Source organism: Aotus nancymaae, unplaced genomic scaffold, assembly GCF_030222135.1.
Source record: "Aotus nancymaae isolate 86718 unplaced genomic scaffold, 86718_ANA_hifiasm-v0.15.2.pri h1tg000022l_1, whole genome shotgun sequence".
Classification (NCBI taxonomy): domain Eukaryota; kingdom Metazoa; phylum Chordata; class Mammalia; order Primates; family Aotidae; genus Aotus; species Aotus nancymaae.
In genome coordinates this window covers 48,160,538-48,185,312 of record NW_026988435.1, presented here as the reverse complement: position 1 = coordinate 48,185,312, position 24,775 = coordinate 48,160,538, and the positions used below count along the sequence as shown (strand labels likewise).

Below are 24,775 nucleotides of genomic sequence, written 5' to 3'. Positions count from 1 at the left end.
TATTCTCTAACTAGAGGAGGTGGTTGTGTTTTTAAAATTTTTCTTAGTGTATTCTACTTCAATAGAAATTGACTTATGACTGCCACCAGCTGGAAAAGTAAGTTGTTGGCAGCTACCTGCCTTACGGCTGTCACTCACCTCCCTCCTGAGCCTCTCCCCTTCCCTAGCCCAGATCACGCTGAGACCACTGTCTCCTCTCTGTCTTCGTGTCTGGCTCCTGGCTTGCTTCCTTGTCCTTGCTTGACAAAAGCCACACCCTACTAAAGTCTCACTCTCTGCCAATTCCACGTGCAGACTCTGGAGCTGCACACAGCTGGAAGAGAACACAAATGGTTCCGTGTACTCCAGACCAGACCACAGGCAGGCCACACACACCAGTGGTCACACCCACTCCCGGGCCTGGCCACACTCCCAAGCCTTCCAGATTCTACTGCATGAACTTTACACTGAACCATGTGAAGCTGCCTTTCATTGCACATCAAAAACACATAACTGCATATTTCACAGCAATTCCTCTCTTCAAACCTCCCCCTTCCCACACAGGGCTGATGACCAACACAGCCTTCAAAGAGGGGCTTCCTGGGATGGTCCCCTATCTCTGTACCTTCACTGCTGCAAGATGCTGGCCTCAGCGGGCTGGCCGGCCCCTCTGCTGAGCCCACCCACGTCCTGGGCATCCCGAGACTGCGTCACTGCTTCTCCTGCCCTTGTGGGAGCTCTGCTACTTGCTGTGACCTGCACTGAAACAACCTACTGTTTCTTCCACTCTCAGATAAAACTGTGGCTTCCTTTCCCCCTACTACTCTCTTTTCCTTTGTAGTAAAACTCTTCAAAACTCCGCCTTGCTGCCCCAGCCCCTCTGCTTTCCTTCGCCCTCTCCTGAGCACCCCACATTTGCTTTTGTTGCCCGCCAAGTCTGAAACTGCTCAAGACCCCTAAGGACCTGCATGAGCTCTGGCGGCTCATTCCTGGCTTTTCCCTTCCCCGACCCGTCCACAGGACTGACACAATCTCTCCTCTAGTGAGCTCTGGCGGCTCATTCCTGGCTTTTCCCTTCCCCGACCCGTCCATAGGACTGACACAATCTCTCCTCTAGTGAGCTCTGGCGGCTCATTCCTGGCTTTTCCCTTCCCCGACCCGTCCATAGGACTGACACAATCTCTCCTCTAGTGAGCTCTGCCGGCTCATTCCTGGCTCTTCCCTTCCCCAGCCCGTCCACAGGACTGACACAATCTCTCCTCTACTGACGAGGTGCCGCCCTCAGCTTTTGCGTCTCCTGGGTCCCTTGCTGGTCCTTCAGGTCAGACTCTGCTTGTCCCTCCACTGCAGCCCAGCCTGCCAAGGTAGGGACATGCCAGGCCTTGGTCCTTGCTCCTCTTCTCTCCACAGATGCCCCCTGGATGGCCCATGCCATTTCCTGCCATAAAATATCACGGAGGGACCAATCAGGCACAAGTCCACGTCTCCTGGGTCTCTCTCTCCAACTGTGTGCTCACTGCTCTGCCTGAACGCCATGGCATCTCACCTTAGCTGCCCTCATCACAGAAGCTGGAGACAACTCCGTCCTTCGTGCTAATTGGGCCTAGAGCCCCACAGTCATCTCACCTTCTCTGTCCCACGGGTCACTTCCACTCTGTTTGAAGGCCCTACCTGCAAAACCTATCCCAAATCTGACCCTCTCATTGTGTCCTTGGGACCACCTCTCACCTGGGGCCAGGTAGAGCCTCCTCATTGGTCTCTACTTCCCCACTGGATCCCGAGATACTATTCTTTACTGAGACAGCAGGGCAATTTGGTGAGAACCTAACTCAGCTCAGGTCTCTCCTCTACCCAAGACAACAAGCAATGGTTCCCACTCGGAGCAAAAGCTCTCAGGATGCCACAGGGCCACAGATGACCCGCTCCTCACCTCCTGGAACTCAGCGCCTGACACGCTTCCTTGCTCACTCTGCTCTGGCCACACTGGCCCTGGGTTGTCCTCCACCTTCAAGCCTTCATGGTGGGGGCACCTCTGCCCGGATAGCTCTTCATGCATAGCTCACACCCTCACCTTTCCTTTAACATCACCTTCTCCATGAGGCCAGCCCTGACGTCCCTATTGAACACTGGCAACTCCTAACTGCATGTATGCACGCACACATGTGCACATACACACACACATGCACACACGAGAAGACACAATCACAAACACATATGCACACACTCGTGGGCACACAAGCCCACGCACACATGCACCCACTCACATGTGCACACATGCACAACTCATGCACACACTCACCCTTGCACAGATATAGGTACACTAACACATCAACACACACCCACACATGCACAATCACACACATGCACTCACACACATGCACGTGTACATACACTCGGTAGGCACAAACATGCATGCACACATGCATGTACAGGCAGACACACACATGCACGCACACATGTGCACACTCACACATGCATGCACACACACTCACTCCTGACCTCTGCTTGGTGCCCCTTCCTTAATCTGCTGAGTGTGGCATCTCATTTTCTCAGGTATGAAGCACATGCAGGACGGCCAGCTCTGGGGACACGGCCATTGGCGTGCACTCACTGAGCATGTGTTCCAAGCCCAGGACGGAGCTGGGCGCAGAGCATGTATTTGGTTGCTGTTTGCTGAATAAGTCTGTTGGATCTGGACAGCAACTCAATTCTTCCAGCCTCATTTAGAATTATTCCTAAAACCGTTTCCAACTCTGAAGTGTGTCATTAGCTCACTGCGTTTCTCACCTGAGCACAGCCCTGTGACTGGTTAGAGTCATTAACATTCTGCGTAGATGAAAAGTCTACAGTCACCACATACTCAGATCATGTTATTTAAGGAATACAACTTATTTTCTCACTTCACTACAAATTATCCCGTAAAAGGAAACAGACAAGAAGCAGGTCAGCATCTGAGAGGCCGTTCGCATTGCCTCTGAAGGGGGCCCTCGTGGCAGCCCACGGTGGGTAAGGTCAACGGGAGTCGGTGCAGTTCAGGGTTAAGAACCTCGAGAGAACGGTCAAGCAAAGGGAGCAACCAGAAGTCAGGATCGGCCCCGTGGGGTGGGAAACAAGAGGGCAGGGTGTGGGCTGAGGTAGGTCAGCCGACAGCACTGAGGTTGGGGACAGGCAGGCACAGGGGCAAAGCTGGGCAGGGCAGGCAGGGTCACAGGTGAGCCATCATCTCGAACAGGATGGGGCCGGGCAGGCAGGTCACCAGCAGGGGTAGACGAGAGTACCTGGGAGTGCTCCTTCTCCCGGCCTGGGGCCGCCTGTCCTGCCAGCCCACCTGCTCCCCGAGGGCGAGACACTGTCCATCTACCAAAAAGCAAGGGAGAAGCATCATGTTACCCAACGAACTTGGCAGGGCTGATGCCAGGCACACTGCCCACACCCCGTGTGACCTTCCCCATCCCTCGCCTGTCTCAATGTGGGGGTTCACAGGACACCTTGTTACTTGAATTCAGTACTGCATCCTCCAGTGATGGCCAGACACGATTCTACAGGTCACACATAACCCGGTGAGGAGACACCAGCTGTTCCTGGCTGTGCCCTCCTGTCAACTCCCAACACTGGTGCCCACCCTGCAACTGTAAGCCCCCCATCTTCCCCTCTAGGCGTCCCCACTCTCTCTCTGCCTTTGCTATATTCTCTTAAAAAACTTACCCTTTACTTGCAGACAGCATTACCTGAGCTATACCTCAGAGCTCCATCTCGTTAGTAAGGCTTTCAACTTTTCCTGTTGCAACAGTCCACGCATCCTCAGTTGCAACAGAAATACATTTTTAAAAATCTGCTAACACATTTGTGAAGTGTCAAAGGCGCCTGGCAAGCTGCAGACCCCAACCAAACTCTACTGTCTAATGGAGTAAAGTGACGGAGAAGCAAGGCCCTATCCTGTGGACAGCCATTGGCCCTAGCTTGGGATGTCCCCCACTGCTGTGTGGGCAGGAGTACCAGTGCCCACCAGTGCCAAGTACGGGGGCTGGCTTAGTTCCCTGGAGGCCCCACTACAGAATTTAGGCAGCAAGGATACAATTCCAAAAAACAGTGTAATCCCAGCACTTTGGGAGGCCAGGGCGGAAGGATTACTTGAGCCAAGGCTGGTCTGGAGTTTGAGACCAGCATAGGCAACACAGGGATCCCTCATCTCTATCTAAAAACAAATAATTAGCCAGGTGTGGTGACACATGCCTGGAGTCCCAGCTATTCTAGAGGCTGTGGTGGAAGGATCACTGGGGCCCAGGAGGTTGAGGCTGCAGTGAGCTATGATCGTGCCACTGCATTCCAGCATGGACAACAGAGCAAGCCCCTGTCTCAAAACAAAATGAAATGCAGACGAAACCTCGAGATCCAGCTGTTATCCTAATGAATCATGCTCCAGACACAGCACCGATTATGAACACATGCAAAAGCTTAAAAAGGAGGAGAAACTATTTTTTAAGCATTTTATGATTTCTAAGAACATTTGGGTTTATTACAACATACCTAGTATTTACCAGATTAAAAAGCAAGCACTAGTATCATGATTTGTATAGATGAGGATCAGGCTCAGAGAGGGAAGCAGTTGGGATGGGTCACACAGCTGGAAATTCTTCGTGCAGAGTTGCAGCATGGGCCCTTTCCATCCTAGCAGGCTGCATGCCTCTAGGGCACCCATGGACTCTTGTGGCAGGAGGCAGGAGACAGGTCCTAATAATTCCTTCAGAGGGTGTGGATGAATTCAGGACACATTGCTATTTACAGCATTTTAATGACTATTATTCTGTGTTCCTAAGAGCAGTCATGGTGCCAGAACATTCCTGTTCTGCAAGCACCCCTAAGTTGTGGGTGAATTACTTCACATCATGTCTCAGGTTTTCCAATTATTAAACAACAGGAACATACCATGAGTTGGAACAAATGTTGTAAATTCTCTAATTAACAACAGTAACTCTTAAAACTCTTTGTGGCCTTAGGTGGTTTTCATAACTCTTCAAAACGATACTTAAGGCCAGGTGTGGTGGCTCACACCTGTAATCCTAGCACTTTGGGAGGCCAAAGTGGGCAGATCACCTGAGATCAGGAGTTTGAGACCAGCCTGGCCAATGTGGGAAAACCTCGTCTCTACTCAAAATACAAAAATTAGCTGGGTGTGGTGGTGGGTGCCTGTAATCTCAGCTACTCAGGAGGCTGAGGCGGGAGAATCGCTTGAACCCAGGAGGTGGAGGATGCAGTGAGCTGAGATTGTGCCACTGCACTCCAGCCTGGGTGACAGAGCAAGACTCCATCTAAAAAAAAAAAAAAAGATATATATATAGCACACCCCTGATTAAAGGCTGACCATAAACCATAAAAGTATGTAAAATAGGACATCTAGAGCTGAAAGCATTACTAGACAAAAAGCAAAAAATGTTACCTCATTCTTTTAATTTTTTAAAACTATAAAACTACAACCATTTTTAGTGAGTCTGAGTTCTCTTCTGTGCTCACTGAACTCTGTGTGTGTGAAAGTCCTGCTCACAGCCTGGTCCATGGAGCAGAGTAACTGATTGCTCCCAAGGGTGAGGAGGAAACTACCACCTTCACACCCTTGCCCACTACTGGTGTGATAGGTTATCTAGCTGGTTTTGGTTCTTTCACTGGTAATCACTGAACGATGTTCTTAAATCCCTACTTGCTCATCAGTTGGCCCGAAGAGCACAAGGCCATCTTTCCAGCCCCGGTCTCTGCAGCTCAAGCCGTGCACTGACCTCCTCCGTCACCACGGCTACCTTGTGAAGTCTGTAACTTTAAAATCCTGTCCCCGTCCTGACTTCTCACTCCGCTGCGCACTGTGCCTCTGGGAGGTCACTGCCAGTCTCTGTGACCTTCTCCCATTCTTCATTCCTCTCTTGGCCTCTGGTTCTATCTCCAGGAGCTCTTTCAACAATGCTTGTGAGAACCACTTCCTAGTTCTCACAGGTTGAAAATGGATTACTGAGAAAATTATTTCTTTCTCTAAAGGTTTTTGTATACTTTGCTACACCTTTTCTACCATGAAAACTATGGCAAAAACACTTCGGAGAAGCCTGATCATCCCTTACATATAACACAGACATCAACAGAAAAATGGATGAAAACCAAGAAAAGCACTTCACGAAAGAGGAGCTCCAAACGGCCAGTCCACACACGGAAGATGCTCAGCATCATCAGTGACTGACTGCAAATTAAGATTTACAAATAAAAACCAAAACCACAGCGCGGCAATATTACTCCATATAGTTTGTTTAACATATTTTTGGGCAAAAATGTCATCATATGGGTGAGAAAGGGGGAAGATGTTGCTGTCCAAAACTTGGCATAGCTTTTGAAGAGCAATTACAGAGGTGGTTGCCTGATGGTCATGATACGAGCTGAGTCTGTATTTTGCTAGTGGGAGAAGCAGCCATATAGAAGGCCGGAGTGGTGCCAGTCGGCAAAGCTGAAGCTCTGCATGACCCGCGACACGGCAGCTCCACCCGGCGACACGCGTCGCAGAGAAGTGTGTGCTACGCCCACCACGAGCTCGTGCCAGATGCCGGCTGGGCTTCTTGGATAGCAATGGACCGTTTTAAAATCCGGTTGCTTTTAAGATTTTTTTTGTCTTTGGTTTGCAACAAATAATGATATGCCCAGATGTGAAAAGTCTGCTTTGCTCAATTGCTTGCTTTTTTTATTTGTTCATTTCAGGGTAGCTGTTTCATGAATTTGAATATAAATGTCTTTTGATGCTTTAGAAAAATCCCTGGTCTTTCTCTCTTTAAACAGTTTTCGGACCCTCCACTCCCTGGGATGTTTATCACGTGACATTTGACTGTTGACTCCATCCCCAGGGCCTCTTGCATTCTACCTTGAATTGCTCCATCCTTTTTTCCATTGTGCTTCAACAGAGGCTGGCAGCACGGAACTGCCTCCCAATACACTGTGCCTGTTTTCTGCTGTGTTCAGTATTCTGTTAGTCACATCCAGTAAAGTATTGATTTCAGATCCTATATTTTTCAGCTCTAGAATGTCCATTTGATTCTTTTTATAGCTGATTCCACTTGAAATTCTCCATCTTTTCATGGAATTTGCTTTCGCTAAAAGTTTATATAAATGGAAACACACAATATATATACTTAGGAGTTTCGGTCTGCCTCTTCTTACTCATCATAACTCTTTCAAGATTCCTCAATGCCATCATGTATATCAGTAGTTCATTCAGTATTCCAATATATAGATGTACAACAATTTGTATAGCCATTCATGTATGGATGGACATTTGCAATGTGAACAAACTGCTACAAATGTTCCTGTTCAGAGATGTATGGAAATATGCTTTCATTACTCTGGTAAATATGCTCGAGTGGGATGTTGGTAGGTACGTATTTAATAAGCTCTTGGTTCGACTGCCAAAATATTTCCAGATAACCGCATTACTTTCCATTCTTACCAACAGCAGATGAAAGATGTTTCCCATCCTTGCCCATATGTAATATGATCAGTTGTACCAAGTGGTTTCTCATGTGGTCCTCATTGGCATTTCCTTGGTGACAATGACATTGAGCATCTATTCATGTATTTACGGGCCAGTCATATGTCTGTCTTTGTGAAATGGATATTCAAATCTTTCAGCCATTTTCATTTGTTCTTTACTTCCTTAGTACTGCATTTTAAGAGTTCTTTACACATTTTAGATACATTAGGTATGTGATCTGCAAATGTGTTTCCCGGTCTGTGGCTTGTTTTTCCACTCTCTTACTCATGTAAGAGAATGTAGTGGATTTTATAATATTATGTTGCCTCAGAATCCATTCTGAGTATAGGTTGGACTTTCTCATACCAGGAGTGGGGCTTGGTCATCCTCGACAAACTTTCCAGTTCTTTACCTCCTCCCGGGTCCTCAAGGTGGTTGATCAGATATCTGCCTTACGCTACCGCCTCCTGGTGATCACCTTCCTGTGGGACAGCTAGACACAACCTACTTGATTCCCCACTTACCCCCACAGCCCAAATGCCTGCCCTAGTGACACCTTCTTGGTCAGTGCGATCCCACAGAGCTTGTGGCTGCTTGATCTAAACCCACCAACTAAAATTCCCTGTAGGAAACTGGCTTGAGTAATGCCCTGGACTCCAAGGACAGTGCTGGCCCACAGGTCCCTGGCTCTGTCTCTCTCTTGCTCCCCACTTGCTGCTTGAGTACCGTGTCCTGCACGGCTTCCCGCTTCTTGCTGGCCCTGCATGGCTGTCCTGTTCTCCCTGGGCTCCCATTACACAATACAATACCAATGCTACTATTGCTTCATGCTCTGCTGTGCTGTCTGCTGTTTCCCCGACCCACACACCCAAACCTAACTCTCCTGTACAGATCAGGGCTCTCCTAGAGAGTGGGTACTTTGATAAGAATGAACTAGACACAGTCAGACAAGGGCCACAAGGACATCAGCCGGTATAAACAAGTTTTGTGTGAAAGAGACACCTCGTCACAGGTTGGACCAGGTGCCTAAGCAGGCATTAGACCACCTGCCAGGATAAAGAAGAACCCATTAAACCACACTGTAAACCTCTACGACCCTGCAGTCCCATCAGATCATAACTAGAATCTGTAACCACTTTCCAGAAAGAAACTTCAATATCAAATCAGAGGAAAATATCACAACACTGTATTTTGAAGAGCAGAAATTTTTTAATTTTATGAAGTCCAATTTATAAATTTGTATATTTTATGACTAATGCTTTTAAAGTCATAACTAGGAAAACTTTGCCTAATGCAAGATCATATGGTCACAAAGAATATCTCATGTTTTCTTCTAGAAATTATATACTTTTGAGTTTTAGAGATCAAGATTCCCAATCTACTATAACTTTTATAAATGACAAGTATAGGGTTTTTTTTTTTTCATCTGGATATACAGTTATTCCAGGACCATTTGTTTAAAGGGCTATGCCTTTTCCCACTAAATTGCCTGGGCACTATTCTTGAAAATTAATTGACCATGTATGTGCAGGCCTGTTTCTGGGCTTTCTATTCTGAGCCACTGACCTGCTTGTCTATCGGAACACCAGGACCCCACTGCACTGATCACTGCGGCCCATAGTAAGCCATAAAACCAAGTACTGTTAGAGTCAAATATCTATAAAAAGCCTTCTGAGAGTTCATTGATTCTATAGATCAATTTGGGGAGAATTAATATCTTAACAATATTGAGTCATCTTAACAGTAAACATGGTATAGCTCTCGGTGTATTTGTCTTCAATAATTTCTGTCAGCGGATTTTGTAGTGTTCTGTGTTCAAGTGTGGCACATCTCTTGCCCAACTTAGATTTATAATGTTATTAAAAATAATATTTTTTCATGAAGAGGAGCTTCAAGATGGCTGATGAGATGCATTTTATGCCCCCCTCCTCCACTTAGAAGAACCAAAAGAATGTATAGTCACATTTTGCATACATTATCCAAGAGAGAATGTGAATTCAACAGAGAAGTAACAGGAAATAACAAAAGTGAGGTGAGGAAAAGAAGAGGGCAGTCTGCCTGGCTGGGATTGGTCGGGAGCCAAGAGTGACTTCCCAACACAAGAAAAGGCTGAGTGAGAAACTTCCAGTGGCCCACATATCCACCATAGAATCATGTAACTCTGGCCATGGGAGAATCCTTCAACCCTCCCCAGCCCTGAAACTAACACCAGGAGCTGCCAGGAGACCATGGAACAGAGCTGCTCCAGGGAGGGAGCTCATGCTGGGTCCCACAACTCCCTGAGACCTAAGTGGCTACAGCAAGGCACCATTTTCAAGCCTAGCCTTTGGCAGACTGCGTGATGTCCTAGGGACCAACAGGGCTACTACTGAGGCATTACAGAAATTCAGGCTGTCGTTGCCAGGACTGGGGAACAAGCTGGAAGTACTCCTACAGCTGAGGATAAGAACCAAGTGAGGCACAGGCTACTGCCACCAGGGCTGGGGGGCATGCCCTGCGGGGACCGGGAGCTGAGAGGGGTGCACATCCCTCTGCATCAACCGAGGCTTTGGCTACTGAGGAAGGACTCACCCTCTCCAGTGGCAGGGCCTTGGTGTGGCTGCTCCCATTCTTCACTGAGCACTCCACCTGGGGCCTGAGGATAGTCCCACCCCCGCCAACCAAAGCTGGCACCTGCTTTCACCACTAAGGTCTTGAGTACAAGCCCACCCAGCCTGGTTTCACCCTCTTCCCTATTCAAAGACCAAACATACAGCCCAGGGTCCTGGGAATTGCCCAATCCAACATTGTGGGTGCCTTAGCACTCCTTCCAGGGGCCTGAGCTTGGGTTTCATCTCCCAGCTTCTATCACCTCAGCGGGCACCTACCTGCAAGCACCACCTGTGGATCTAGAGACTGGCCCTCCCAGCTCATGGCAGCCACCACCAACATAAATGTACATCGCCCAGGACCCAGAGTATCATCCCACCACTGCTACTCTCATCACCCATACTATGCCAGTTTCCCAGGAGCCCAAGAACCTACCCACCAGCTTGGTCAACTGCTGCTATTACCAGCATCCAAGCAAGACACCTGGATGCCCAATAATCAGCCTAATGCTAACCACCAGCACAGCTGCCAGGATACGCCACCCCAAGAGATGAAAATGGGCATGCTCAATCCAATGCTGCTACTAGTGGGGCCTTAAGTCTGGCTCAGCTGGCATCCTAGTCCCTAGCACAACTTCACCACAGTCTCCACCACTAACTGCACCCTAACCTACTGAAGAAACCAGAGACACCACTAATGCTGTTTACAGACAAAGCTATCATACAGAGACTTCACTACTGCATGCACCCAGAACGTCCCAACCAACATGATAGATTCATCTTCAGGAAAAAGTCCTCCCTATGAAGTGAATTCAAAAATACAAGGAAGCAATTGTTATACCAGAAGTGCAGACATCAAACAGGAAACACGAGAAAGCAGAAAAAAATGACCCTCCCTAAAGGAACACAATAATTTTCCAACAATAATAGATCTTAATCAAAAAGAAATTTTTGAAATCCCAAAGAATTCAAAATACTGATTTTAAAGAAGCTCAGTGAGATACAAGAGAATTCTGAAAAATAATACAAAGAAATCAGAAAAAGAATTCATGACATACATGGGAAATTTACCAAAGAGACAGATACTTTTCAAAAAAAACAAACAAATTCTAGAACTGAAGATTCATTGAAAGAGATACAAAATACATTTGAAAACTTCAACAATAGACTAAATTAGGGAGAAGAATCTCTGTATTTGAAATAATCCAGTCAGATAAAAATAAAGAAAAAAGAATACAGAAATCCTTCATGATATTTGGAATAACATAAAGTGACAGAATATTCTAGTTATCAGTATCCCCAAGGGTGAAGAGACAAAGGAAGGACTAGAAAACCTATTTAATGAAATAATCGATGAAAACTTTCCAAGTCTAGCAGAAGATTTAGACATTTAGATAAAGAAGGCTCAGTGATTCTCAGGCAGACACAATGCAAAAAGATCTTCTCTATGGCATATTATGTCAGACTCTCTAAAGCCAAAGATAAAGAGCAAATCCTAAAAACAACAAGAGAAAAGCATCTAGTCGTCTATAAAGGAAACCCCATCAGACTGACAGCAAATTTCTGAGCAGAAACCTTACAGGCCAGAAGAGAATGGGATGATATGTTCAAAGTGCTAGGGGAAAAAAACAAAACAAAACAAAAAAACCTGCCATCCAAGAAGACAATATCCAGCAAAATTATGCTTTGTTAATAAAATCCTCCCAAGACAAGCAAATGCTGAGAGAATTTGTTACCACTATATCATCCCTACAAGAAATGCTCAAGGGAGTCCTAAACCTGGAAGCAGAAAGATGACATTTACCAACATGAAAATACATGAAAGCATAAAACTCAGTAGTAAAGCATCACACAAAGAAGGAAGAGAAAGGACTTAAATGGTACCACTAGAAAAATCCACCAAATTATAGGTGAAAAAGAAACAAAGAATACATAAAACAAGAAAACAGTTAATAGTATGACAGGAACAAAGCCTGTCATATACTAACCTTGAATGCAAACAGTTTAAAATGTTCCACTTAAAAAAAAAAAAAAAGAATGGCTGAATATATTTTAAAAACATGATCCAACTAAATGCTGCTTACGAGAAACTAGCCTTGCCAGTAAAGACACATATGGACTGAAATTAAAAGGATGGAAAAAATAATTTGTACAAATTGGAAACCAAAAGTGAGCAGAAGCTATAGTTATATAAGATAAAACAGACTTTAAGCCAAGAAAAGTAAAAGATAAAGACAAAGAAAGTTATTAAACAGTGACAATGGATAAATTCCAGGAAGATAACATAACAATTCTAAATATATATGTACCCAACACCAGAGCATCCAGATTCATAAAGCAAATATTACTAGATCGGGCGGGGGGGGGGGAGAGAGAGAGAGAGAGAGAGAGAGAGAGAGAGAGAGAGATATTCAAATACAAAAATAGTGGGAGACTTCAACATCCCATTCTCAGCATTAGACAGATCATCTAGACAGAAAATCAACAAAGAATCATTAGATTTAAACCAGACTTTAGACCAAATGGACCTAACAGACATTTACAGAGCACTCTATCCAACAATTTCAGAAAATACATTTTCATCAGCACATGGAACATTCTCCAGGGCAGACTACAAAACAAGTCTCAACAAATTTTTTAAAATCATGTATCAAGTATCTTCTTAGATCACAATATAATAAAACTATAAATCAATACCAATAGGAACTTTGGAAACTACACAAATACATGGAAATTCAACATGTTCTTTGGTCAATAAAGAATGAAAATCAAAAAAATTCTTGAAACAAATGAAAATAAAAATACAACATACCAAAACCTGTGTGATACAGCAAAAGCAGAGCTAAAAGGGAATTTTATAGCAATAAATGCTTACCTGAACAAAGCAGACAGGTTACAAATTAACAATCTACTAATGCATCTCAAGGATCTAGAAGTACAGAAACAGATTGAACCAAAACTTAACAGAAGAAAAGACATAATAAAAATCAGAGCAGAACTAATGGCATACAGACCAGAAAAACGACACAAAGGATGAATGAAACAAGAACTTGGTTTTTCAAAAGATAAACCACTAGCTAGACTAACCAAGAAAAGAAGAAGGCTGGGCACAATGGTTCACACCTGTAATCCCAGCACTTTGGAAGCTGCAGTGGGAAGACTACTTGAGGCCAGGAGTTCAAGACCAGTCTGGGCAACACAACAAGACCTCATCTCTATAAAAAAAAATTTAAAAGTTAGCCAAGGGTGGTGGTACACATCTGTAATCCTAGCTACTTGGGAGGCTGAGGCTGGTGGATTACTTGAGCACAGGAGTTTGAGGCTGCAGTGAGCTGTGATCATGCCACTACACTCCAGTCTGGGCAACAGAGTGAGATCCTGTTTCTAAAAAAATTTTTTAATAAAAAAGAAGAGAGAAGAACCAAAGAAAACAAAATCAGAAATGAATAAGGAGGCATTACAACTGATACCACAGAAATACAAAAGATCATCAGAGACTATTATGAAAAACTATATACTCACAAACTAGAAAACCTGGAGAAAATGGATATATTCCTAGAAATATACAACATGCCAAGATTGAATCAGGAGAAAATAAAAGTCCTGAACAGACCAATAAGGAATAGTGAGACTGACTCAGTAATAAAAGTCTCCTAATACAGAAAAGCCCAGGTCCAGATGAATCCGCAGCAGAATTCTACCAAAAGTACAAAGAAGAACTAATACTAATCCTCCTGAAACTATTCCCAAATATCAAAGAGAAGGGAATTCTTCCTAATTCACTCTACAAGGCCAGAATTACCCTGATACCAAAACCAGACAAGAATATGTCCAAATAAAACTACAGGCCAATATCCCTGATGAACACAGACACAGTGATATTCAACAAAATATTAGCAAACCAAATCCAACAGCACATCAGAAAGATAATATACCATAATCAAGTGAGATTTATACCAGGAATATAAGTGTGGTTGAATATATACAAATCAATAAACATGATACATCACAAAATAGAATGAAGGACAAAAACCATATGGCCATCTCAATAAATGCAGAAAAGCATTTGGTAAAATTCAACATCTCCTCATGATGAAAATTCTCAACAAACTAAGCATAGTGGTAACATACCTCAAAATAATGAAGCCATATATGACAAATCCACAACCAACATAATACTAGGGAAAAGTTGAAAGTGTTTTCTCTAAGAATTAGAAGAAGATAAGGATATGTACTTTCATCACTCCTATTCAACATAATACTGCAAGTCCTAGCCAGAGCAGCCAGCAAGAGAAAGAAATAAAAGGAAACCAAATTGAAAAAAAAAAAGGAAGTCAAATTGTCCTTCTTTGCTGATGATACAATTTTATCCAGAAAAAACTAAAGACTGCACCAAAAAAACTTTTAGATTCGATAAATGAATTCATAAGTTGCAGGATGAAAAATCAACATACAAAAGTCAACTCACGCTTGTAATCCCAGTACTCTGGGAGGCACCGAGGTGGGAGGATCATGAGGTCAGGAGATTGAGACCATCTTGGCTAACACAATGAAACCCCGTCTCTACTAAAAATACAAAAAATTAGCTGGACGTGGTGGCACACGCTTGTAGACCCAGCTACCTGGGAGGCTGAGGCAGGAGAATCACTTGAACTCAGGAGGCAGAGGTTGCAGTGAGCTGAGATGGTGCCATTGCACTCCAGCCTGGTGACAGAGTGAGACTCTGTCTCAGGAAAAAAAAAAAAAAAAAAGTCAGTAGCATTTCCATACACCAATAGTGATCTAGTTAAGAAAGAAATCAAGAAGACAATTACATTTACAATAGTTACACAAAATACCTAGGAATAAATTTAACCAAGGAAATGAACTATTTCTATAAGGAAAACTACAAAATGCTGACAAGAGAAATTGAAGATGAGACAAATGGAAAAGCATCCCATGTTCATGGATAGGAAGAATTACTATCATTAAAATGATCATACTGCCCAAAGGAATCTACAGATTCAATGCAAGCCCTATCAAAATACCGACCTCATTCATAGAATTAGAGAAAACAATCCTAAAATTCATATGGAGCCAAAAAAGAGCACAAATAGCTAAAGCAATCCTGAGCAAAAAGAACAAAGCTGAAGGCATTATTTTACCTGACTTCAAAATATATAACAAAGGCATAGTAACCAGAACAATATGGAACTTATATAAAAATAGAGACAGAGATCAGTGGGGCAGAATAGAGAACGCAGAAATAAAATCACATATTTATAACCAACTAATCTTTGACAAAGGTGACAAGAACTTACACTGAGGGAAAAGAACACCTTCTTCAATAAACGGTGCTGGAAAAAATTGAATAGCAACATGCAGAAGAATGAAATTAGACCTTATCTTTCACCACACACAAAAATCAATTCAAAATGGATTAAACACCTAAATGTAAGACCTGAAACTACAAAAATACTAGAAGAAAACCTAGGGAAAATGCTCCTGGACATTGGTCTAGACAAAAAATTTATGACTAAGACCTCAAAAGCATAGGCAACAAAAACAAAAATAGACAAATGGAACTATATTAAACTAAAAAGCTTCTGCACATCAAAGAAAACAATCAGCAGAGTGAAAAGACAACCTGTTGAATAGGGAGAAAGTATTTGCAAACTATTCCTCTGACAGAGGACTAACATCCAGAATATAAAGGAACTCAAACAACCAAAAGGGAAAAATCCAAATAGTCCCATTAAAAAGTGAACAAAGGACATGAATAGATATTTCTTAAAAGAAGACACATAAACAGTCAACAAGTATGTGAAAAAATGTTCAACATAATCATCAGAGAAATGCAAATCAAAACCACAACGAGATGTCATCTTGAACTATTCAGAATGATTATTATTAAAAATAGAATGGCCATTATCAAAAAATAACAGGTGTTGGCAAGGAGGTAGGAAAAAGAAAATACTTATATACTACTGGTGGGAATGTAAACTAGTACAGCCACTACGGAAAACAGTACAGAAGATTCTTTCACACACACACACCCAAAACTAAAAATAAAATTACCATTCAATCAAGGAGTCCCACTACTGGGTATCTACCCAAAGGAAATAAAATCAATATATCAAAATAGTACCTGCACTCCCATGTTTATTGCAGTACTATTCACAGTAACAAAGCTATGGAATCAACTCAAGTACCGATCAAAGGATGACTGGACAAAGACAATGTAGTACATGTACACAGAGGGATACCTGAGCCATAAAAAGAATAAAACCATGTCAGTTGCAGCAACATGTACAGAACTTAAAGGTGTTACCTTAAGTGAAATAAGCCAGGTACAAAAAGAAAAATGTCTTATGTTCTCACTTATATGTGGAAGCTAAAAGATTTGATCACATGGAGATACAAAATGGAAAGATAGATACTACAGACTAGGAATGGTAAATGGGGGTTAGAGGAGAGGATGAAGAGGAAAGGAAGTGGGTTACAAACCTTCAGTAAGATAGAGGAAATAAATTCAATAATATCAGAGTAGGGTGAACGTATTTAACAAAACTATATTGTATTCAGGCGATGGACACCTTACATATCCTGATATGATCACTATACATTATGTACATGTAACAAATTTCACGTGTCCCATAAATTTGTACAATTAAAAAAACAGCTTAGCAGATAAAAACCTAGTAAGTTACCTTAATATTTAAGTATTTGTTACTAGTGTACAGATATAAAATTGATTTTTGTATGCTGATCTTGTATCCAGTAGCGTTGGTAAACTTACCCATTAGTTCGGTAGCTTTGCTTTGATTCTGTAGGATGTTCTATGGAGTCACACATACTTACTGAGAGGAAAGACAGCTTTACCTCTTCCTTTTCAACTCCGATGCCTCTTTCTTGTCTACTGAACTTGCTGGAACCTCCAGTAAAATATTGAATAGAAGAGATGAGAGCAGGTTTCCTTGCCTTACTCCTCATCTTAGAGGAAAGTATTCAGCTTGCACATTAAATACGATGTTAGCCCTAGATTTTTCATAAATGCCATGCATCTGAGGAAGTTTCCTTCTATTATCACTTTCCTGAACATTTGTACTTGAAAGGAGTCTCGCATTTTATCAAATTATCTCACTGCATATTCTAAAATGATACTGTTTTCGTTTTTAGTCTATTAAGATGGTGAATTATACTGGTTAATTTTAGACAGTATGATGCTCTGAAAACGCTCAAAGCTTACATTTACTTCTCAGTCACCCACCATACGAAACTGCTAATTAATGCTAAATTTCCAGTGAACTGAAATCCCTAAGTCTTTATTGGAACACCCACCATGTGCTTCAAAGAGAACTTTAATGAACTCATCATGAACATGTCGCTCATGGGACCTAGTGTAGAGTATTAATTAGCCCACTGTCCTAGTCTCAAAATACATAATCTACTGCACACACACATACAAAATGCTTAATGTTACAACATTCAAATCCTGGTTCAAGGCAACAAGAGCAGCTGGATCGTAAAGCACCAGCAATTCTATCACTGGACAGCAATGCAGAGCCCTGGCTGAGCCGGGGGAAGAGCAGGCACTTCCAGCCAGGACAGGAGGACTGGCAAAGGGAGACGGTGGCTCAGGCACACACGTTTATGCTCCATCTTTCCCAAATTTCCACTGAATTGAGGGAAGAAATGAGGAACACAAACCGCTGGAAAGCGCAGATGCAGGGCCCTCCGCAAGCTCCCATCTGACAGCGTGGGTGGTGGGGTCTAGAGGCCCCTCTCCTGCCCTTCCTGAAAGGCAATGCCCCATGGAGGTGGTGGGTGAGGGAGACGCTGGGGGCACATGGCTGCAGAGGCTGGCCCCGGCCACACAGGGTGCCACACGGGACTGAAGGCCACCAAGGCTCCTCTCAGCACCCCACAAGGCTAGGGTTCCCAGAACTGGTGTGAGGCACAGCCCAAGTGAACTTTCACCCATCTCAGAGTGAGAAAGACCTTAAAGGAGATCCTGGTGAAAAATGAGGGGCCGCAGCAGAAAACGTCCACACAAGCTGGGAAGAAGACAAGACCAGGACTGACTTCTCCTTCATGGGCAACAAACAGAAAGGAAGAAACACAGAAGCCAAAAAAAAATACAAAAACACAGCAGGAAGTAGAACTCATGTTCGGAAATATGTGCAAAAAGAAACAGGTGATTTTAGTCAACTGCCTGTTATGTGCTTGCAGAGACAAGAAGGAAAGCAAAACTCAATGAAACAAGAGATAAAAATTGTAAAATAGGGAGGCCGAGGCGGGTGGATCACGAGGTCAAGAGATCAAGACCATCCTGGTCAACATGGTGAAATCCCGCCTCTACTAAAAATACAAAAAATTAGCTGGGCACGGTGGCACGTGCCTGTAATCCCAGCTCCTCAGGAGGCTGAGGCAGGAGAATTGCCTGAACCCAGGAGGCGGAGGTTGCGGTGAGCCGAGATCGCACCATTGCACTCCAGCCTGGGTAACAAGAGCGAAACTCTGTCTCAAAAAAAAAAATTGTAAAATGGTAGTCTAAAAAGAAAGGGAAATATGAGTAAGAAAATTATGCTTTAAAATAGCTTTAGATAACGTCTAGAGAAACTGTAATCACAAGAAGAAGTAATTATCAAAATTACAAATTTCATTTAGTTACTTTCCACATTCTTCATCTTCTGTTTTCTTATCTGACATCAGGGGAGAGGAGCCCTATCAGTGGAGCTTGGGTGCACCGTCCAGTAGACGGACACAAGGAGGAAGTAGGCAGGTCGCCTTCGATCATGCACGACGCCCAACATAAGGCCACCACCTGCCGACCTCCCTGCGTTCACCATGTCCTGTGGTGGTGAGCACTACCATCCCCACGGTCCACTGTGCACCTCAGGGCTCCAAGAGGCAGCCAGCCCGCTGAAAACCTGGCAAGGCAGCAAGGCAGGACTTTAGGACCCCAGAGAGACCTTGCAACCATGGTGGGGAAGAGGTGGGGTGACCTGCATGCCAATCCAGAGTTTTAGAGAAAGGCACCTAAAAGGTCCAGACGCCAGTTCTGTCCTCTGTAGGGGGGACACAAGACCTGCCTAGATAGGTGGTTCAAGAATTGAACTGCACAAAGCACCACAGGGGGCGCCCAAAGATCCCTTTCATTTCGCAGACGCAGGCCTCCAGCCACACGCACGGTGATGCGCCCACAGTCCCAGCACAGGCTGCAGACAGCCCTGCATGAGCACCCATGTCTTCTAATGGTGAGCATGCACTGTCACCTGCACTGAGGGACAGGTTTGGGAGGGCCAGCTTTTACCCTGAGGAACAGGTCGTCCAACATTCTCTCAACTGTAGAAACGTGTCCACTCAATTCAAATCACAGAATAACCACAAGTGAGCACTGTGGGAAAGCAAACCCATCTTATGCCACCCACAGTGCCTTGTGGGGCCCTGGAACTGAGCTGGGCCTGCATGAACACAAGAAGACAAGCATTAAGTGGAGAAAGAAATGAAAGAGGGGCAGAGGCTAAGTCCGCACAGGCAATGCGGGCTGCAGCCAGTGCCACGCAAAGCCTTCCACACAGGCGATGCGGGCTGCAGCCAGTGCCACACAAAGGCTTCCGCACAGGCGATGTGGGCTGCAGCCAGTGCCACGCAAAGCCTTCCGCACAGGCGATGCGGGCTGCAGCCAGTGCCATGCAAAGCCTTGCACCTACTTCTGGTAACGATCCCCAAACAGCCCTGAACAGAGGAGGAGAGGCACCACCCTTCTGGAACACCCGATGCATGCTCACCTCCTGCCATCGGTCATCAGGCTCTGACCGCGCCCTGGAGTTCTAGCATCCCCAAGTCAGATGGAACAGGCAGAGGTGACTGTGGTGGAGACAAGGGGATGAAGGCACAGCAGGCCAGGGGTACCCGGCTCCCTGCTCACAAGGCAGGCATGGCACATCCTCAGCCAGGCCTCCAGCTGCAGGCGGCACCCTGGGAAAGCCTGCTGCTGCCGTGGGGAGGGCCAAGCACACCAGAGCAACGGGTGAAGGTAGCAGGAGGCAGAGCCTTCAGCTTCATGCAATGTGCGTACTCAACTGCAGTGTTCTGAACCATCTTCAACGTTTCCTTTGCTCAACAAATTTAAATCTCTACAACTTAGAAAAGAAAAGTTGTGCTGCTCTATTAGACTTAATCAAGTTGAATTACCAGGAAGCTATCACACAAGAATGTGATAATGATATGCTGGCAAATGCGAATACATCTCCCCTCAAATAAATCTGCTTTGCCACCCCTAAGAAACCATGATGATGTCCCACAGTCTGATGCTCAGTAACAAGAATTCCGCCAGTGATTTTCACTGAGCAATTGAAACACCTTCAGGAATTTGTTGTAAGCAAAAGCAAAGCCAGGTACAACACAATACAACAGATGTGAGAGCCGCACAGCGCTGGAAACCTTCATCTTGTCCAAGTGCTTTCGCTGAGGAAGGGAGGGTGGGTTCCGCCACCCATGCAGGGAGCATCAGCAAGGGCCCACGGCAGGGCTAGGCCTGCACAGGCACCATGGTGGCTGCACACAGAGGCGCCCCATAGCCCAGGCTCTCCCCGCCAAAGGGTGAGAAGGCAACTGCCCCATAGTGCATGCTCCAGTGCAGCTGAGAGGGGACCAGCCAGCCACCTGCAGGACAGAAGCTGGTGCACCTTGGCAGCAAGGACACTGGCACGGTGGCCTTTGGTGAACATGGGTAGCGGCACTGGTCCTAGAACTACAGGCATCCTTCTCAAACAATCGAGCCACAAGCAAACCTGCTAGACCTCACTGAAACACCAGCAAGATCTGTGCCCTCACTCACACTGCCTGCCCCTCTGACAGCCCTCCTTCTGCCAGCTCAGGGCCCAGCATAGGCCCCCTTCCTCTCTGAGAGCCTGTCAGTGCCCCCAGGACACCACCTGCAGGGGCCCGGGGACTGATAGGAGCACCAGAGCTGGAGCAGGGGCCATGCCATGGCCTCCCAACTGGCCAGCACAGAGCTGCCTCACCACAAAGGGCTGCCCTTTCCTGAGCAAGTCCTTCCACCTCCCCACGCCCCGTTTTTTAAAAAGGGGATAAAAAAGTGCCACCTCAAGAAGGCAAAATAGTGCAGGGCAGCTGCTGTGGAAAACACTCTGGTGGTTCCTCAGGCAGTTAAACAGAGTCTCTACATGTCCCCAGGTCCACGCCTAAGGCACCGGAAAGAGGTGTCAAACAAAAACTTGTACAAGAATGTTCATGGTGGCACTATTCGCAACAGCTGAAAGGCAGAAAAACAAATGTCACTAACCGACAAACGGATGTGGCATATTCATACGATGGAGCAATATTCAGCCATGAACAGGCATGAAATTCTGATACATGCTACAACGATGTAGACAAACCTCCAAACAGGATGCTAAGTGAAGGGAGCCAGACATTGTATGGTTCCATTTATATTAAATACCCAACTCGGGCAAATCTGCAGACAGAAATTAGACTGGTGGTTGCCAGGGGCTGGGAAAGGGGGGCTGGGAGGGGCTGTTTAACAGGCACAGGGCTTCGCTTTGGGTGGATGAGAATGTTCTGGAAGTAGGCAGACGTGGTGGCTGCACAGCGCCATGGCTGTGCTCAACGCCCACTGAGGTATACCCTTGAAAATGGCACAGTTTAAGTATGTGAATTGCGCCCCCATTAAAAGTGGGGAGGGGAGTGGCCCCCTCACAGAGACGCCGTCAGGGTCAAAGCTGAGTGCGCTGTTAGTGAGTGTGTGCACAAGTGCGCATCTCTCTGCTCAGCGCCGCACAGTCACGAAACTACTCTTCTTGTTCTGTTGTTGTTCACTGTGTTGCCTTCCCCCGACTTTTTTTGTTAAAGAAAGGAAGAAAAATCCACAAGTTAACTGGCTCTGAAGCCCTAAAGAGGCGAGGAGAGTCTCAGGACAGGCAGAGCCCTGGCAGCCACACACCTTTCATGTTGAGCGGAAATCAGCCTCTTCCCTCCAGCCTTCTCACTGACCAATGAGGGACGGGGGCATCTGTGGGCATCTGCTGGGGCCTGTGTGAGCACAGGCCAGCTTCAGGCTACTTTCCCCAAAGTGTAAATTACATAAGACAAGGGGCTTTTGTCTGCTCCGCTGCCATAACAGAACGCCACAGACTGGGGGGCTTCAACAGAAGCTGGAGATCGAGATCAGGGTGCTGGCTGGGGTGGGATCTGCTGCAGGCACTCTTCCCGGTTTTTGCAGATGGCTGCCTCCCTGCTGTGTCCTCACATGGATGGCCACAGTCCTGTCCAATTTGTGCCCCATCCTCATGACCTCATTAACCTTAATCACCTCCCAAGGACCCCATCTCCAAAAGCAGTCACAATAGGGGTTTGGGCTTCAACACGTGAACTCTGGGGCACAGTTCGGTCCACAGCTGGTGGCATCTGAGGAGGAGGAGAAGTCGTGTGAGGCAACTCCAGCAGCCCGCCTGCTCACCTCACTAAGGACGGCTGGTCAACACGGCTGGTCGACGCTGCTGCTCCCACATCCTCAGCCTGGGACCGTGAAGCCGTGGATGACGATGCCATATGGACCCGCGTCAGTCTCACAGGGAGCCGACGCTGTAAAGGTGCCATGGCATTTCCACATTTAAAAGGCACGGTAACCCACATCCAATATCACTGACCATTAACGTTACTGCACTCATCCTTCCAGTCTCCAGGAGGCTTCTGAAGGCCTTCACTTGAACGCATTATCTTCCAGCACAATTATGTGACTGAACAAAATCTGAGCCTTGCCCGTTCTCAGGAACGTGAAGGAAGTGCATCGCCCGTGCTTATTCAGAAGGAATGCTTTGTTTCTATGCTTTCTTATCAGCATCATCCACACTTACTCCAGTGAATAGTCTCCCCATGGAAGTCCCCACAGCGCTAAACTGAAGCCTACGTCTGGACACGAGGGGCCCCCTAGGGGCCAGCCCAGCAGGCAGGAGCCAGGAGACAAGCCCCGATCCCTCAGGAAGGCAGACAACGGAAGGGCTGCGCCTGCAAACCCTCCCAGGACCAGCAGGCGCTGTCCTTGGTGCCCTCACCAGTCCCAGGAGCCCCGCGGTGTCAGAGGAACAGCGCATACCCTGGAGTCTGGCAGGCCCAGCACGCTGGGAGAGCACATTTGCAGCTCCTCACTGTAGCTGCTGACTTGGTTTGACCAGAGGGGTTTTCTCTATTTGAGCTGTCTTCCTGTTTAACTTGTCGTTTCTACCATCTTCACTTCAGGACCATAAATTTTATGAAACAAAAGAATCTGATTACCTCGCCTGTTTTCATCTGGCTAAAGGCCTGCCCCAACCTGATGATGCGGATGGTACTCTGGGAAGGGTTTCCCAGGCCCCAGCCTGGCTACCCTCTCCCCTCACCACGGACATGCTGGCACCTCTGGAGGGACACCCTGGTACCCTGTCACCCAAGCCCACAGGGTCATCTGTTCTGGGAAGGGTTTTCCAGGCCACAGCCTGGCCACCCTCTCCCCTCGCCACAGACATTCTGGCACCCCTGGTGGATCACCCTGGTGCCCAGTCACCCAAGCCCACAAGGACATCTGCTCATGCCTCTCTATCTACTCCCAGCTTCCCCTAAAGGGCACCATCCCCAACTCAGGAGCTGCACTCTGACCCCATGCCATGCTGTCAGGCACACTCATGTCCTCTGCACATACACCAGCATGTGTCCATTCTATGGGCTGTGCACATGGATAGCAGCGAGTCCACGTCTCACCACAGGCTGGCCCAGGCCCCGTGGCCCACCCTGGGCCTCCACCACTGACCCTTCCTGTCCAGCTCCAAGGCTCTGCAGCCAAACTCCCAGACCTCCTCCCTTTCAGGAGCAAAGCATCTCCGGCATAGCCCCCGCCCATTCCCAGGAAGCTCACATCTGTCTCCACACTTGTAATTATCACTTGGCGAACGCACAGAACGATGACACCACAGTGTGGTAAACGGGAAGCTAACAGAAAGCTGTTCTCTACATTCTATGATTTATTTTTAATTAAAAGCATGGAAACACTCTTGGGCTGGCTGACTCCACGCCTCCCAGGTGTGCTCCTGAGCACATCTGCCGGCCCACCTTCCAGAAAACTGCAGCCAAAGCTTCTGTGCAAGCCCCCTGCTTTCAGCCTGCAGCTGAGTTTCTGAGAGGGGCTTCATGGTGGGCAGCAGGGTTAACGGAAGTGGTCAGAAATAGGGTCAGAACAGCAGCACCCCTCACTCAGCAGGTTAATACACAGCCAGCTTGCTTTGCTATAGCACAATTGTTGTATTCAAGAAACTTTGTATGACAAAAGCAGTTACTGAACTAAGAACAAAAGGGAGATGCTAGAGAGCTTCACTCAAATAATAAAGCTATTTTTTTCTGCAGATATTTCAACAGGAAAAGCCATGTATGACAATCAACACATTGTATTACGAGAAGCTCAATTAACTGTTTAATGCAGACAAAAATCAAGGCTGACTAAAAGCAGATCAGATGACCCAGTGATCAACCTGGAGGCTCCCACAGCCAAGGGCAAACAGAGTGAGTGCCCTGAAGCAGCCTCCGGGAGAGAGAGGAAGGGGACAGTGCCTGAGGACTCGCTCCGTGCGGGCAGTGCCCAATGCAGCCAGCGACACTCGCCCCGGCCCTCCAGCGAGCAGCAAAGGAGCCCCGCGGGGAGGTCGCAGTCCTGGCTCTGCCACCTCCCCGTTCCCAA

At 46.1% G+C, this 24,775-nt stretch overlaps 1 protein-coding gene across 7 annotated transcripts in view; it reads right to left on the bottom strand.

The window, feature by feature from the left end:
- Positions 1–24,775, bottom strand: part of PCBP3 (poly(rC) binding protein 3) — a 290,673-nt gene that overhangs the window by 165,430 nt on the left and 100,468 nt on the right. The window contains exon 1 of one of the 7 annotated variants that reach the window (XM_064380242.1): positions 3,258–3,336. The exons of the other annotated variants lie outside the window; for them this stretch is intronic. The gene's annotated coding sequence lies outside the window, so the exon portion shown is untranslated. Of the gene's footprint in view, positions 1–3,257; positions 3,337–24,775 lie in introns of those variants that run through there. 7 annotated transcript variants of the gene reach the window in all.